Raw genomic sequence first — 16129 nt, 5'->3', positions numbered from 1 at the left:
TTGTTTTGAATAATCAAATAATTTTTAAATTTCTTGGAGGCATAATACCCATCCCCAAAATACCAGTAATCCCTTTGCTTTGCATAAAGTGGTATCTTAACATAGCTCTTCCAAATGAAACTCCCTCTAGTCACTGACTTTTCATAAATGGGAATATTCTCCATGACAGATATTAACTTCTTGAGATAGAGACCTGCCGGCAACAAACAAAGCTTTCCATATTCTTCACCATTTTAGCCAGTGGATATCCCAATAAGATCTTTCCAGAGCATTTGCTATACATTTTCTAATTTACAATACCTAGTCTCTAGTGTCTTCAAAACTCTTCACTTCCCAAGACATTGGTTGGTGGAGTCCTGGGATGTAGATTTATTAGAAAGTCAGAGTCATTTACCTGCTGGAAAGTGTTCATGAATACCCACAGGGACTTCACTCACTACTCTTTCAGTATTTGACAATCCTGCCCAGTCAGCCAACTTTTCAGGTTGAAATGAACTTATGTGGAGACAATTCTTAAAGTTTAAAAAAAGTTTGAAAAAAGGGAAAATAGTTTCATCCAAAGTATGTACACCTAGGCAGAATCTGTTATCAGTCAATCAACATTATGCACCTGCTATGCACCAAGTACTATGTTTGTGGACTGAGAATACAATTAGAGGCAACAATCTTGCTCTCCAGGAACTTACAATCTAATGGGGTTACAATCTAATACAGATGAAACAAATATTATCAAACTATATACAAAAGAAATAATAATGAATACTAGAGAGTATTAAGAGTGTTCCTAATTTTAAATTAAATTAAATTTTATTCTTATTTTAAAATAAGTATTCCTTTACAATATGGAATTTCAAATAAGACAAAAAGAAGTCAGTATATGGAGTTAAGGAAGCTTTAAAATGACGATACATTGAACATTTAGAAGCCCAGTGTTACTGTATCAAAGAGTACATGGTGAGGAGTAAGGTGTAAGAAGTACAGAAAAGTAGAAGGTGACTAGAATACCAAGGGCTTTCAATGCCAGACAGGAAGCCAGTGGGAGTTATTGGAGGAATTGTGGCTCAGGGACTAACTTGATAAGAGCTGCTCTTTGGGAAAATCACTTTAGTGGATGAATGGAGATGCATTGGAGTGGAGGAAGATAGGCAGACCCACCAGCAGGCATGAGGTGATGAGAGCCAGTACCAGAGTGGTGGCTGAGTCAGAGAAGAAAAGGGGGAATATTCAAGAGATAAGGCAGAGTTGAAGTTGACAGAACTTTGCAACAGATTGGATAGGAGAGGTGAAAAATAATGAGGGGTCAAGGAAGGGGTCTAGGTTGGGAGTCTGAGGGACTGGAAGGATGACATTGCTTTCTACAGTAATCAAGAAGGTAGAACACAAGGAGACTGTTCAGGAGAAAAATAATGAGTTCTGTTTTGGCACATTAAAATCCAGAAATCTACAGGATATCTAGTTCAAGATGTCTGAAGGGCAGTTGGAGATCAGTAAAGTTTTGAGCAGTAACTATAGATTTTAGTATCATCAGCATAGAGATGGTAATTAAATCCATGAGAGCTGATGAGATCCTAGTATAGATGGAGAAGAGAGTCCAAGATAGATTCCTAAGGAACTGCTATGATTAGAGTTTGTGATTAGAAGGAGGATTCAGGTAAAGACAACTAGGAAAGAATAGTCAGAGAATAAGGAGAGAACGGTGTCTGAAAAACCTAAAGAAACAAGAGTGTCAAAGAAAAGGGGAGATCACTCTCAAAGGCTGCAGAGAGATCAGGGAGAATAAGGATTGAGAAAGTCCATTGAATTTTGCAATTAAGAGATCATTGGTAATTTTGGAGACAGCAGTTTCTTTCAGTGGAATGATAAGGTTGGAAGGCAGAATGAAAAGGGTTACAATGAGAGTTGTGAGGAAAGAAAGCAAAGGCACTTTTAGTAAAGTGACTTTTTGAGGAGTTAAGGTATAAAATCCAGAAGAGATATAGACAATAGTGGAGAAAAAAGGATCATGTGTAAGTTTTTTGAGGATGGGGGAGATGTGGTCCTATCACTAGGTAGTAGAGAGAGACTGAAAATAAGTGATAGTATAGGGATGACAGGACAGTCTGTTGGAGGACATGGGAAGGAATGGCATTGCTGGAACAGGTAAAAGTAGCTACCTTGAAAAGGGATATTATTGCCTATGGAAGAGGGATTCCACAAGGTAGAGTAAAAGGGTGGGATAGTGTGAGAGTTAGTTAAGGGTGAGAAGGTTGAGGGGAATGAAAATAAGGGATTTGTGAGTTAGGGGTGTGGAACTGGGTTTGGATGTTGATCTTCAGGTGATCAGAATCACTGAGATAAGACCAGGTGTGGTCATTGAGTGGAGAGCCCCAAGCCTCATCCAATGGAGACCAGAGAGAGGACTGCAGTATGAGATAGAAGGCGTACATTCAGATGGTCAGATGGGAAATCCTGATTCTCTAGTCCTCTTTCCTCTGAAGAGAGGTTTGGAAGGAAAAGTGTACAGCAGGAGGTGAAAGTCAAACTGCAATAAGAAATAGACTCAGAAATCCCATTCATCACCAGCTTTCCTCTTGCCTCAGGAGACAGGCAGAGATGGGAGACAGACAGGAGACAGGAGATGGAGAGTTTGAGCTGAAAAAGGTAGGTTGCTTCTTTTTCACCAGAAATTCTGCACACATCAGTTGGGATAGTAAACTGGTAGTAGGAGGCAGAAGTTGCCTTGTGCTTGTACAGATGGAAATTGTTGGTTTGGGGCAGTTAGAAGCCTCCTGACTTGGTTCCTTGTTACCTTCCCTCAAATGGACCACTGTGTTTAATGTTCCTGAAACTTGTTTTTCTTTTGAGCCTTTTCATTTTTTTTTCATTCTTGCATGTGTTGAATGTAAGAAGAAAAAATAAATATTGCAAACGGCAAAAGATACCTTAGGTCTGGGTTAGAGTCAAGGGTCAGTCAGGGAATCAGTTTTTTTTTCTTAAGAATCCCTTAAGGTTAATAATAAAGCTGTACTTCCTCATCCTCAGGATGTCTTATTACAACCAGTACCTTTACCTTTGAAAAGTGATCTTTTTAGGCTCTCCATTTTTTTGCCTTTGAATCCCTTAAAATTAACATGATATTTCCATTTATGGGTCCTACAATTTTTCAGTAAAGAGCTGAGCAATCTTCCTTTCCCGTACAAATTTCATTTTGAAAAGCTCATTGTTATTTCAAAGGTGAGTTCCCAGAATTGAACTTCCTTAAGAAATATAGAGAGGAGGATGGAGCAGCACCAGCCCTAAAGTCAGGAGGACCTAAATTCAAATCTGGTCTCAGACAGTTAACACTCCATAATTGTGTGATCATGGGCAAGCCATTTAACCCCAATTGCCTAAGCAAAAAAAGAAGAAGAAGAAGAAGATGAAATATATAAAGTTTTGGCCAATGAAAAGGCTCCACTGCACTCCTGAGGCTTCTTTCTTTGCAAGTTCTCCTATGTGTCTTGACCAGTTAAAAGAATAACTCACTTGCATAAAGAAAACTCTATATTTGGGTCACTTTTGAGTCTCTGAGCAAACTATGAGATTAATAATTTTGTTATCCTGATGTTTCAGGAGAGAGACCAGAGGATGATACAGGGTAAATGACTTGGCAACCTTGACATGTCTGGTAAGAGGAAGATTTGGGAGGTCAAGTCCAGGCTTTCTGATTCAGATTGTGACCACCAAATAATTTGGAATTCTGGTTGTCAATCATCATTTTTCCTCCCCTGCCACTTATGTATTCATTTTTGTCATCCCTGACTTTCCTAAAAATTCTTAGCTAGAACCATGGGCCTTTTCATCAGCCTTCTACTAGGAAGTCTCTTCTCAGACAATTGAAAAAAAGTGAAAAAAGAGAGAGTTTTCCAAAGCCTAATCAAAAGAATGTGTCTTATATATGGATTAAGTTCCCTGCTTGGCTGACTCCAGATGCTGGCTGATGAATACTATCTTGAGAGTGCCTCTATCTCAGTCACATTTGTAAGGCAATTGGGGTTAAGTGATTTACCCAGGATCACTCAGCTAGTGTCATAATGACAGATCCCTTTCTTGTGCTCTTGATATGTCAGGACTTTCCCCTTCTGTTTAGGATTAATCAAAAAAACAATAGCACAAAAACTATCTTCAGCTGAAAATACAGAAACAACTATACCAAATAGCATCTGATTTTAATGCTCTTTATAATCCAGTTGACAGAAGTATTAAGTGATTCTAAGACATGAAATGGGTTTTGCCAGGATGACATCCCATAAGTGGCTTAGGTAGAATTCTTGGTTGGGTTTTCCTGTTTCCATGTCCAAGTCCCTAAAACATTTTGCTATCCACCATCACTTTTTCTCTTGTGGTTCATTTCATTCTCGGTTTGTTTGTTTTTATTTATTATTTATTTTTGGCATTTTTTAAAAAATTGAGTTCTGAAGTCACTTCACCTTTTCCACTATTCATTGTGATCAAAAGAAATGTCAACCAATTATGCCTGTGAAATCATGCAAAACATCTGTATTAGTCATGCTGCAAAAATAAAGCAAGAAAAATAAAATCAAAATATTGTTATTCAATTTACATTGGGACTCCACCAGTCCTTTCTGTGAAGGTGAACAGCATTTTTCATCATAATTCTTTCAATATATTCTTGGATCATTTTATTGATTACAAGAGCTAAGTCATTCACAATTGATCATCATACAATATTACTGTCCCTGTATATAATACTCTCGTTATACTCACTTCACTTTGCTTCAGTTCATAGCAGTATTTCTAAGTTTTTCTGAAAGCATACTATTTTAGATTTCTTATGGCACAGTAGGATGCTATTACAATCATACATCACAACTTGCTCAGCATTCCCCAGTTGATGGGCATACCCTAACTTTTCTTTTTTTTTTTTTTTTACCACAAAATATATAAATATTTTTGGACAAATAGTTACTTTTCCCTTTAAAAAAATTTCTTTGGGATACAGACCTAATAGTGGTATTCCTACGTTAAACAATATGCAGTTTTATAACCCACTGGAAATAGTACCCATTGCTCTCCACAATTGTTGGATCACTTTGTAACTCCTCCAACAGTGTTTTAGTGTCTCTGTTTTCCCACCTCCTGTCTAACATGTGTCATTTTCCTTTTCTGGCACATCAGCCAATCTGATAGATGTGAGGTGGTACCTCAGAGTTGTTTTAATTTGCATTTTCTTAATTATTAATGATTTAAAAGATTTTTGCATAGGACTATAATCTTTCTTGTCAATCACTATTGGGAAGATTCTTTTATTGGAAGCTCTGTTAATGGAAACATCACCCAGTCTTTAGCTTTTGTATTTTCTGCTGTCACCCAAGTACTAAATCACCTACCACCTATTAGCTAGCACCTACTAGCAATTGGGGAGGTGCTGAAATGCAAATAACATCCCTTTGTGTGTGTATGAAGAATTTTGAATTGTATTTATATCATTATGAAACATTATGAAACATTATGAAAAACAAAAAACTGTCTCCATTTCTAGGAATCAGCCTGTCAGTGTGTTGTTACCTTGATGTAATTTTATTAGACTCCTTTTAATAGTTGGGGAAAAGCTCAAAAAAAGAATTTTTCTTTTAACAAATGGAGCAACACCAGGAACTTTTGAAGGTTTTCACCCCTGGTGATCACTGTGGGTGAATCTGCTCCATCCTTGGTACTAGCAATCAGGTCCTAGCTGATATCTGGGCCCATTCCAGCAATTAATAAACTGTGAAATGGCAGAAAATTTAGCTCCCCAAACTCAGGACAGAAAATGGAGAAATAGGTCCCCAAATCCAAATTTTGATATTTTGTTTCATTTTTGCACCAAGAATGAAAGGCAAAAGAAAACTAAAAGGCACAATAAGAAGAGGTAGACAAGTAAATGGGCTTTCATGTATTTTCATGGAAATAGTATTCTTAAAGGGAGCAGGAAAAAGTGAATCATTAAGAGATTACCAGACCAGTTGTAATTGATTGGGGCCTGCCTAATAGGTGAGCAGCCTAACAACTGAGTAGTGAAGATAGTTTCCCTATATGGAAAGATGATATGTTTAACTCTTAAGATCTGTATCTCTGTTATGGGAATACTTAGAGGGTACAAATATAATTTGATTTTATTGTGATCATATAAAAAAGAAACTAGCAGAGGAAAGGTGATTCTATTAGAGGAAGTGGAAAATGGAGTTAAAATGGGGTGAATTACATCTCATGAGGAGGCAAAAAAGACCTATTGAAATGAGGGGAAGAGGGGAAGGGGATTAGCATTGTGCAAATCTTACTCTCATCATATTTGACTCAAAAATTGACCATGAATTAGGGCATAAAAACCTCTAAATCAAATGCAGAAAGGCAGAAATGGTAAATGTATTTTTCTCAGACCATGATGCAATAAAAATTACATGCAATAAAAAGCCAGGGGAAAACAGACCAAAATTTAATTGAAAGCTAAATAATCTAATTCTAAAGAATGAGTGGGTAAAACAACAAATCATAGACACAATCAATAATTTCATCCAAGAGAATGATAATAATGAGACAACATACCGAAATTTGTGGAATGTAGCCAAAGCCGTTATTAGGGGAAATTTTATATCTCTAGATGCTTGCTTATATCAAATAGAGAAAGAGAACATCAGCCTTAAGCTTGCAACTAAAAAAGCTAGAAAAAGAAAACAAATTAAATACCAAATTTGAAATTCTGAAAATAAAAGGGGAGATTGATAAAATTTAAAGTAAAAAAAAACTATTGAGTTAATAAAACTAAGAGTTGGTTTTAGGGAAAAAAACCCCAACAAAATAGATAACCATTTCATTAATTTGATTAGAAAAAGAATAAAATCAAATTGTTAGCCTCAAAAATGAAAAGAGAAAACTTTCTACCAATGAAGAAGAAAATAGAGCAATAATTAGGAGATACTTTGCCCAATTATATGTCAATAAATTTGATAATCTAATTTATTACAAAATTGATTACAAAATATACATTGTCCAGATTAACAGAAGAAGAAATAAATTGCTTAAATAGTCCCATTTTAGAAAAAGAAAAAGAACAATCTATTGATCATTCCCTAAGAAAAAATCTCCAGGGCCAGGTGGATGTACATGTGAATTCTACCAAACATTTAAAGAATAAGTAACTCCAAAACTATGTAAACTACTTGAAAAAAATAGGGAAAGAAGGAGTCCTACCAAATTCCTTTTATGACACAGATATGTTCCTGATACCTAAACCAGGTAGAGTGAAAACAGAGAAAGAAAATTATAGACAATTATAGACCAATTTCCCTAATAAATATTGATGCAGAAATCTTAAATAAAATATTAGCAAAGAAATGATAGGAAGTCATCCCCTGGATAAAACACTATGATCAAATAGGATTTATACCAGGGATGCAGGTCTGGTTCAATATTAGGAAAACTGTTTGCATAATTGACTATATCAATAACCAAACTAACAAAAATCACATGGTTATCTCAATAGATATAGAAAAAGCATTTGATAAAATCCAACACCCATTCCTATTAAAAACACTAGAGAGTATAGGAATAAATGGATGTTTCCTTAAAATGATCAGTAGCATCTATTTAAAACCATCAGCAAGAATCATATGTAATAGGGACGAACTAGAACTATTCCCAATAAGATCACGAGTGAAAAAAGGCTAGACTATCACTATTACCATTCAATATTGTATTAGAAATGTTAGCTTTGGCAATAAGAAAAGAAAAAGAAATTAAAGGAACTAGAGTAGGTCATGAGGAAAACAAATTACCCTTCTTTGCAAATGATATGATGGTATACTCAGAGAACCCCAGAGAATCAACCAAAAACTATTAGAAAAAATTCACAACTTCAGCAAAGTTGCAGGATACAAAGTAAATCCACACATTTTTATATATTATTATTAATTAGCATTTTTATATATTATCAAGAAAGTCCAATAGCAAAAGATACAAAGAGAAATTCCATTTAAAATAACTGTTGATGGATATCTTCAACATAAAGAAGATCCAACTCACTTCCAGTTGGTCAATGATGGACAGAAACAACTACACCCAGAGAAGGAACACTGGGAAGTGAATGTAAATTGTTAGCACTACTGTCTATCTATCCAGGTTACTTATACCTTTGGAATCTAATACTTAACGTGCGACAAGAAAATTGGATTTACACACATATATTGTATCTAGGTTATACTGTAACTCATGTAAAATGTATGGGATTGCCTGTCATCTAGGGGAGGGAGTAGAGGGAAGGAGGGGAAAATTTGGAAAAATGAATACAAGGGATAATGTTATAAAAAAAATTACTCATGCATATATACTGTCAAAAATTTTTATAATTATAAAATTAACAAATAAATAAATAAATAAAAATAAAATAACTGTTGATACTATAATATATTAATGATATATTATTATTATTTTATTATTATTAAATTAATATATTAATATATATAATATATAATAATATATATTAATAATATATTATATATATAATATAATATATTTGGGAGTCTACTGGCCAAGATAAAGTCAGGAACAATAAAGACAACTATAAAACACTTTCCACCCAAATAAAATCAGATCTAATCAATTAGAAAAATATTAAGTACTCATGGGTAGGCCGAAGAAATATAATAACAATGACAATACTACCTAAATTAATCTACTTATTCAGTGCCATACTAAGCAAATGCCCAAGAAGTTATTTTACAGATACAGGAAAAATAAGAACAATGTTAATCTGGGAGAACAAAAGATCAAGAATTTCAAGGGAATTAATGAAAAAATGCAAATGAAGGTGACCTAGCTATGCCCCACCTAAAACTATATTATAAAGCAGCAGTCATCAAAACCATTTGGTACTGTCTAAGAAATAGAATAGTCGATCAGTGGAATAGGGTAGGTTCATAGGACAAAAGAGTCAATGACTATAATAATTTAGTGTTTGACAAACCCAAAGACTTCAGCTTTGGGGATAAAAACTCACTTTGATAAAAACTGCTGGGAAAATTGGAAACTAGCATGGCAGAAATTGAATCACACCTAACACCATATACCAAGATAAGGTTGAAATGGGTTCATGATTTAGACTTAAAGGTTGATCTTATAAGCAAGTTAGAAAAGCAAAGGACAGTTTACCTCTCAGATCTGTGGAGAAGGAAGGAATTTTGGGTTTTTTTAATTACAGCTTTTTATTTTCAAAACATATACATGGATAATTTTTCAAAATTAACCCTTACAAAACCTTGTGTTCCAATTTCCCCCTTTCTCCCCACCCTGTCTCCTAAATGATAAGTAATTTATGTTAGATGGTAGAAATATATGTTAAATCCAATATATGCATATATATTTATACGATTGCCTTGCTGCACAAGAAAAATCAAATAAAACAGGAAAAAAATGAGAAAGAAAATAAAATGCAAGCAAACAACAACAAAAAGAATGAAAATGCTATGTTGTGAACCACACTCAGTTCCTATACTTCTCTGGGTGAAGGCTCTCGTCATTACAAGATCATTGGAACTGGTTTTGATCATCTCATTGTTGAAGAGAGCCATGTCTATCAGAATTGATAATTGTATAATCTTGTTGACGTCGTGTATAATGATCTCCTGGTTCTGCTCATTTTACTTAGCATCAGTTCATTTAAGTCTCTTCAGGCCTCTCTGAAATCATCCTGATGATCATTTCTTACAGAACAATAATATTCCATAACATTCATATACCATAATTTATTCAGCCATTCTCCAACTGATGGGCATCCCTCAGTTTCCAGTTTCTTGCCACTACAAAAAGGACTGCCACAAAAATTTTGCCCATGTGGGTCCCTTTCACTGAAGGAAGGAATTTGTGGCCAAAGAAGAACTGGAGTTAATTATTGAACACAAAATAGATAATTTTGATTGTATTAAGTTAAAAAGTTTTTGTACAAACAAAATTAATACAGGCAAGATTAGAAGGGAATCAATTAACTGGGGGGAAATTTTAACATTCAAAGGTTCTGATAAAGGCCTCATTTCTAAAATATATAGAAAATTGACTCAAATTTATAAGAATTCAAGCAATTCTCTCTTGATAAATGGTCAAAGGATTTGAACAAACAATTTTCAGATGAAATGAAAACTATTTCTAGTCATATAAAAATGCTCTAAATCACTGTTGATCAGAGAAATGCAAATTAATACAACTGAGGTACCACTATATACCTCTCAGATTGACTAAGATGACAGGAAAAGATAATGATGAATGTTGGCAGAAATGTGGGAAAACTGGGACACTAATACATTGTTGGTAGAACTATGAGCTTATCCAAACATTTTGGAGTGCAATTTGGAACTATACTTAAAAAGTTATCAAACTGTTCACACCCTTTGATCCAGCAGTGTTTCTATTGGGCTTATATTCCAAAAAGATCTTAAAGGAAGGAAAGGGACCCACATGTACAAAAATGTTTGTGGCAGCCCTCTTTGTAGTGGCAAGAAACTGGAAACTGAGTGAATGCCCATCAATTGGAGAATGGCTGAATAAGTTAATGCATATGATTGTTATGGAATATTATTGTTCTGTAAGAAATTATCAGCAGGATTATTTCAGAGTGGCCTGGAGAGACTTACATGAACTGACACTAAGTGAAATGAGCAGAACCTGGTGATCATTGTACATGGCAGAAAGATTATATGATGATCAATTCTGAAGGATGTGTCTCTCTTCTACAGTGAGATGATTCAAATGAGTTCTAATTGTTCAATGCCAAAGAGAGCCCTCTACACTCAGAGCTCTCTCGGATCAGATCATGGGACATATATATCTGAGTATACCATTTTTACTCTTTCTCTGGTTTGCTTGCATTTTATTTTCTTTTTCATCTTTTTTCCTTTTTGATCTGATTTTTCTTGTACAGTAAGATAATTGTATCAGTATGTATGCATATATTGGATTTAACAGATTTTTTATCATGTTTAACATATTGGATTACTTGCCATCTAGGGGAGTGAGTGGGGAGAAAGGGGGAAATTGCAATACAAGGTTTTTCAAGGGTTAATGAAATTGATAATTGAAAACTTATCCATGCATATGTTTTGAAAATAAAAAGCTTTAATAAAAATAAAACCAATAAATGTAACTCAGCTTAAAAAAATAGCTCTGTATTTATAATATCGATATAAAAGAGATTGCAACCTTTCTTAACTTCCTACTTTTTTCCTTTTATCCCTAATTTGGTTAAACCATGCCTCCTCCTTTCAAGCTGAAAATAAAGCCCTTCACAAGAGTGATTGTTTTGTTTCTTTCATATTTTTACTAGACACTTCACTTACAAGTCAAAATCCAGACTATCCAGAGAAATAATCTTCATTTTACTGATTTTTTTTTCTTTTTTCTTTCTCTTATCTGCCCTTCCAAGTTGGCCACAGGCAGAAAGGGAGAGAGAGAGTGATTGTGCTTTTTTATGTTTTTTTAAAAAGTCTTGAAAGTTCTACTTTAACCTTCCCAAAAAGTATGCCTAGTGATGAGGTCTTCAATGTTAAGTGTGGTCAGTAGAGTGATTGAACTCTGGGGCAAGCAGACAGAAGGCATTGATAGAAATCAGTTTAGCTCCATGGTCCCACCCTTTGGGGAGATGGTCCACTCTGAATTCCAAGTTATGTCAAACTTCTGAGACTCACCTTCTATAGGGGGTTCCAGCAGTCTCACCTTGCCTTGTGCTGTCAAAAATTCAATAATGTCCCTAAGGTTAAATTTTCCCTATAAAATCTACTTGTGGAACATCCCATGGCTGCTGCCCTCCTTTAGGTCAGTCCGCCACACCACTGCCTTGTGGCGTCTTTCTCCTTACTCTCCCTGACCATGCCACATGATATCTCCTTTAACCCCACTATTGCTTCTCAACTCCACTTCTCCTTACAGCTAATTATTTTAGGGTGCTAAGTCCCCGTCAGGACTTAGCCTGCCAGCTAAGGGCTTGCCCCAACCTCATGGGGTGCTCCCTTTCTACTGGGTAGTTGTGAGTTAGACTGAAGAACTTGTCTTTCATATGCTCTTCCACTCTACTTCATATTTACCATTCCTGATATTTATTGTATCCCTTCATTTCATCTGTTACCTATTACCCTAAAATCTACCTTTTGCCAAAGAAAATGACCACTGTGAATTCTTCACATGTCCAGACTCAAATTTTTGGTGATAAACCTCATACCATAGGTCACATCACTTATGTGAGGAATATATTGATAATTTCATTACTGCATAATAGAGACTATGTTTGCATATATGTTTCAGAAAAGTTTTGTGGATCCTAAGAAAGGATATAAGACTGTCACTTTAGATCTTTGGCAGTAAAAAAACTGAAAACTGAAGGTAAGCTGGCCCTATAATTCGAAAGACTCAGGAAATGGCTCTTGGATAAATTGAGACTTACAAATAACCATTAGTGAATATAAGCTTAGATTTGTTTTGGTCCTGAAACAAAATCATAATGTAGTCTCATTTATACTAAAATATGTTCTTCTATTGTAGTAATTCTGGTAAATCAGAACTTAATGGGAAAGAACCCTAAAAAATCAACCAACCAACCAACCATTGAAAATGTTTCCAGGCACTAATAGCAACAGTTAGATAATGAAGTAGGATAAACTCCAATACAACACAATATCAGACTAAAAAATGAAAAAAAATGCATTTGTTATCTAGCATTAAGGCAAAAGGAAAAAATGCTTTAAGATTCATGGATCAGCAACCATTCTGAAGAACAATTTGTAACTATGCCCAAAGGGTTATCAAATTGTGCGTATCCTTTGATCCAGCAATGTCTCTACTGGGTTTGTATCCCAAAGAGATCATAAAAAATGAAAATTATAAAAATGGAAAAGGACCCAGATGTGCAAAAATTTTAATAGTAACCCTTTTTGAAGTGTCAAGGAACTAGAAACTAAGTGGATGCCCCTCAGAGAATATATGATTAAGTTATGGTATATGGATGTAATGGAATATTATTGTTCTATGTGAAATGATGATCAGGCTGATTTCAGAAAAGCCTAGAAAGACTTACATGAACCAAGAAAACATTGTACATGGCAACCATAAGATTATGTGATGATCAACTGTGATGGATGTGGTTCTTTTTTAAAAAATGAGATGATTCAGCAATTCCAGTAAACTTGTGATGGAAAGAACCATTACCATCAAGGGAGAGAACTATGGAGAGTGAATATGGATAAAAACATAGTACTTTCATCTTTTTTGTTGTTATCGTTTGTTTGTTTTTTTTTTCTTTCTCACATTTTTTTCCTTTTGATCTTATTTTCCTCATGCAACATGATAAATATGGAAATATGTTTAGAGGAACTATACATGTTTAATCTATATAGGATTATTTGCTATCTAAGGAGGGGGGAAAATTGGGATACAAGGTTTTGCAAGGATGAATGGTGAAAACTGTCTTTGCATGTATTTTGAAAAAATAAAAAGCTATTAGTTAAAAAAAAAAAGATGCCTGAATTAGAAAAACCTGATTCGAAACAATTCAGTGTCATAAATTTATTGACTTTGTGACTTTATCTCTATAGTTTTGCCCTATATAAAGGGAAAAATGAAATAATAATACCTCCTTCCAGGGTTGTTGTAAGGATCACATGATTATAGATTCAAACGCAGTGTCTGGCATATGTACTATATAAATGTTAACTGTTGATTATATTATCATTTCTTTAATTATATGAAATTGTTCTATACTTATGCCAGGTTTTATATATGATCTGTTTGAAATGCCCAAAACTAATAAATGAAGGTATTTCTATTCAGAAATGCATTCAAATAAATTAGTTATTTGATATCCAGTTAAATGTATCTCCACACCATTTTGCTTTCAAATACATACTGTTATGTCATTTTGTGTTTCTTAATCTCCTTATATTGTAGGTGCTCTGAAACCATTGTTCTGGACACGCTGAACATTTCTTTTGTCCTAGTTACTGTAAAATATTAATTAAATCATTATTGTTTAATGTCATAAAGTTAAGGCATGTCAAGTATTTAATTGGATATATTTTGAAACGGAAAGTTGATAATTTCTTAATGTGTGGGAAAAGGTACAAAAAAGATGTAAAATCTCCTTTTTTGTAAACTTTCAAGGTTTCTTGAGTCTTTAGGCAAGCTCACAAAATTTTATCAGGCTTATAAGAGAGCTTGCTAGTGTTGTGAAATACCTAAACAGTGAATGAATTTTCTGAGAAAATTAGATCCACTATTCCACTACTTGAGAAGTAGGGAGAAATTTTCAAGCCTGCTTAAAATAAAGAGTGAGTTTCATCTAGTGTTATTTCCCTACCACTGGTGAAGATTATGGAATTATACCTGGAATAGTACATTGTTAGCCAATTATGTCTCAACAAACTCCAGTCTTGATTTCTTTACAGATGAATAGCAATGCCAGCACAGCCCTGTTCCAGTCCCAGCCGCAGCCTGAGTGCAGCAGAATTCTGCTGCTTTAGCCCACTATATCATATAGTTAGAATGGAGTGGAGACACTCCTAAGTTTCTTCTTTTTTTCTTTTTTTTCCCTGAGGCTGGGGTTAAGTGACTTGCCCAGGGTCACACAGCTAGGAAGTGTTAAGTGTCTGAGATCAGATCTGAACTCTGGTCCTCCTGAATTCAGGGCTGGTGCTGACACTCCTAAGTTTCAGGGCAGAAAAGAGTGCTTGTGGTCAGGTCCCTTAGAAGTCTTTGAAAACAGCTGGCCAACTTGGGACAGTACCCCTCCACTCTGGAAACAGAGCCCTACTTTAGAAAAGAGTTAAAGCCAAGTAATTGGCTAGGAAAACAAGCAGACAAGAGGAAAAAAATTACCATAGAAATTTACTATGGTAAAAAGGAAGATCAAAACACACAATCAGAAGCAGATAACAAAGGCAAAGCTCCTATATCCACAGCCTCCAAAAAAAATAAGAATTAGGCTCAGGCCATGGAAGAGCTCAGAAAATCAAGTAAGAGAGATAGAGGAAAAATTAAGAAAAAAATTGAGAGTGGTGCAAAAGGAAATACAAAAAGCTAATGAGGAGAAGAATGTCTCAAAAAGCAAAATTGATCAAATGCAGGTACAAAAGCTCACTGAGGAAAATAATTCCTTAAAATTTAAAATTAAGCAAATGGAAGCCAATGACTTGATGAGAAATAAAGATACAATAAAGCAAAACCAAAAAGGTCAAAAATTAGAAAACAATGTAAAATAGCTCATTAGAAAAACAATTGACCTGTACAATAGATGCAGGAGAGGTAATTTAAAAATTGCTGATCTACCTAAAAGTTATGATCCAAAAAATAGCCTGGAAATCATCTTATAAGAAAATATCAAAGAAAACTGTCCTGGTATTTTAGAAGCATAAAGTAAAATAGAAATTGAAATAATCCACCCATCACCTCCTGAAAGAAATCCCAAGATTAAAATTCCCAGAAGTATTATAGCCAAATTCCAGAACTCCCAGGTCAAGGGGAAAATATTGCAAGCATCCAGAAAGAAAAAAAGTCAAGTATGGTGAAGCCATAGTCAGGATAACACATGATTTAGCAGCTTCTACATTAAAGGACTGGAGGGCTTGAAATATGATATTCTGGAGAACAATAGAGCTAGGATTTCAACCAAGAATCACCTACTCAGCAAAACTGAATACAATCTTTCAAGGAAAAAGATGGTCATTCAATGAAATAGAGGATCTTCAAGTATTTTTGATGAAAGACTAGAGTTGAATGGAAATTTTGATTTTCAAATATAGTACTCTGGGAAAGTATAAGGAGGTAAACAGTAAAGTGGACTTAATAAGGTTTATCTGCTTACTTTCCTACATAGAATGATGATACTTGTTACTCAGAACTTTCTCATTATTATGACAGTTAGAAAGAATATATATAAACAGAAGACACCATTATAAGTGGAATACAAAGAGGTAATGTCCAGAAAAATAAAATTAGGGGGTGAGAGAGGAATGTATTGGGGAAAAAAGGTGGAATTGCATGAATTTTTTGTTATAGAAGGGGCAAGAAAAAGCTTTTACAGTGGAGGGAAAGAAGGATAGAGAAGTAGGAAGAATGAGTGAATCTTATTCTCATCAAA

This window comes from Sminthopsis crassicaudata, chromosome X, assembly GCF_048593235.1.
Source record: "Sminthopsis crassicaudata isolate SCR6 chromosome X, ASM4859323v1, whole genome shotgun sequence".
NCBI classification, from domain to species: Eukaryota; Metazoa; Chordata; class Mammalia; order Dasyuromorphia; family Dasyuridae; genus Sminthopsis; species Sminthopsis crassicaudata.
This window is presented reverse-complemented; position numbering follows the sequence as displayed.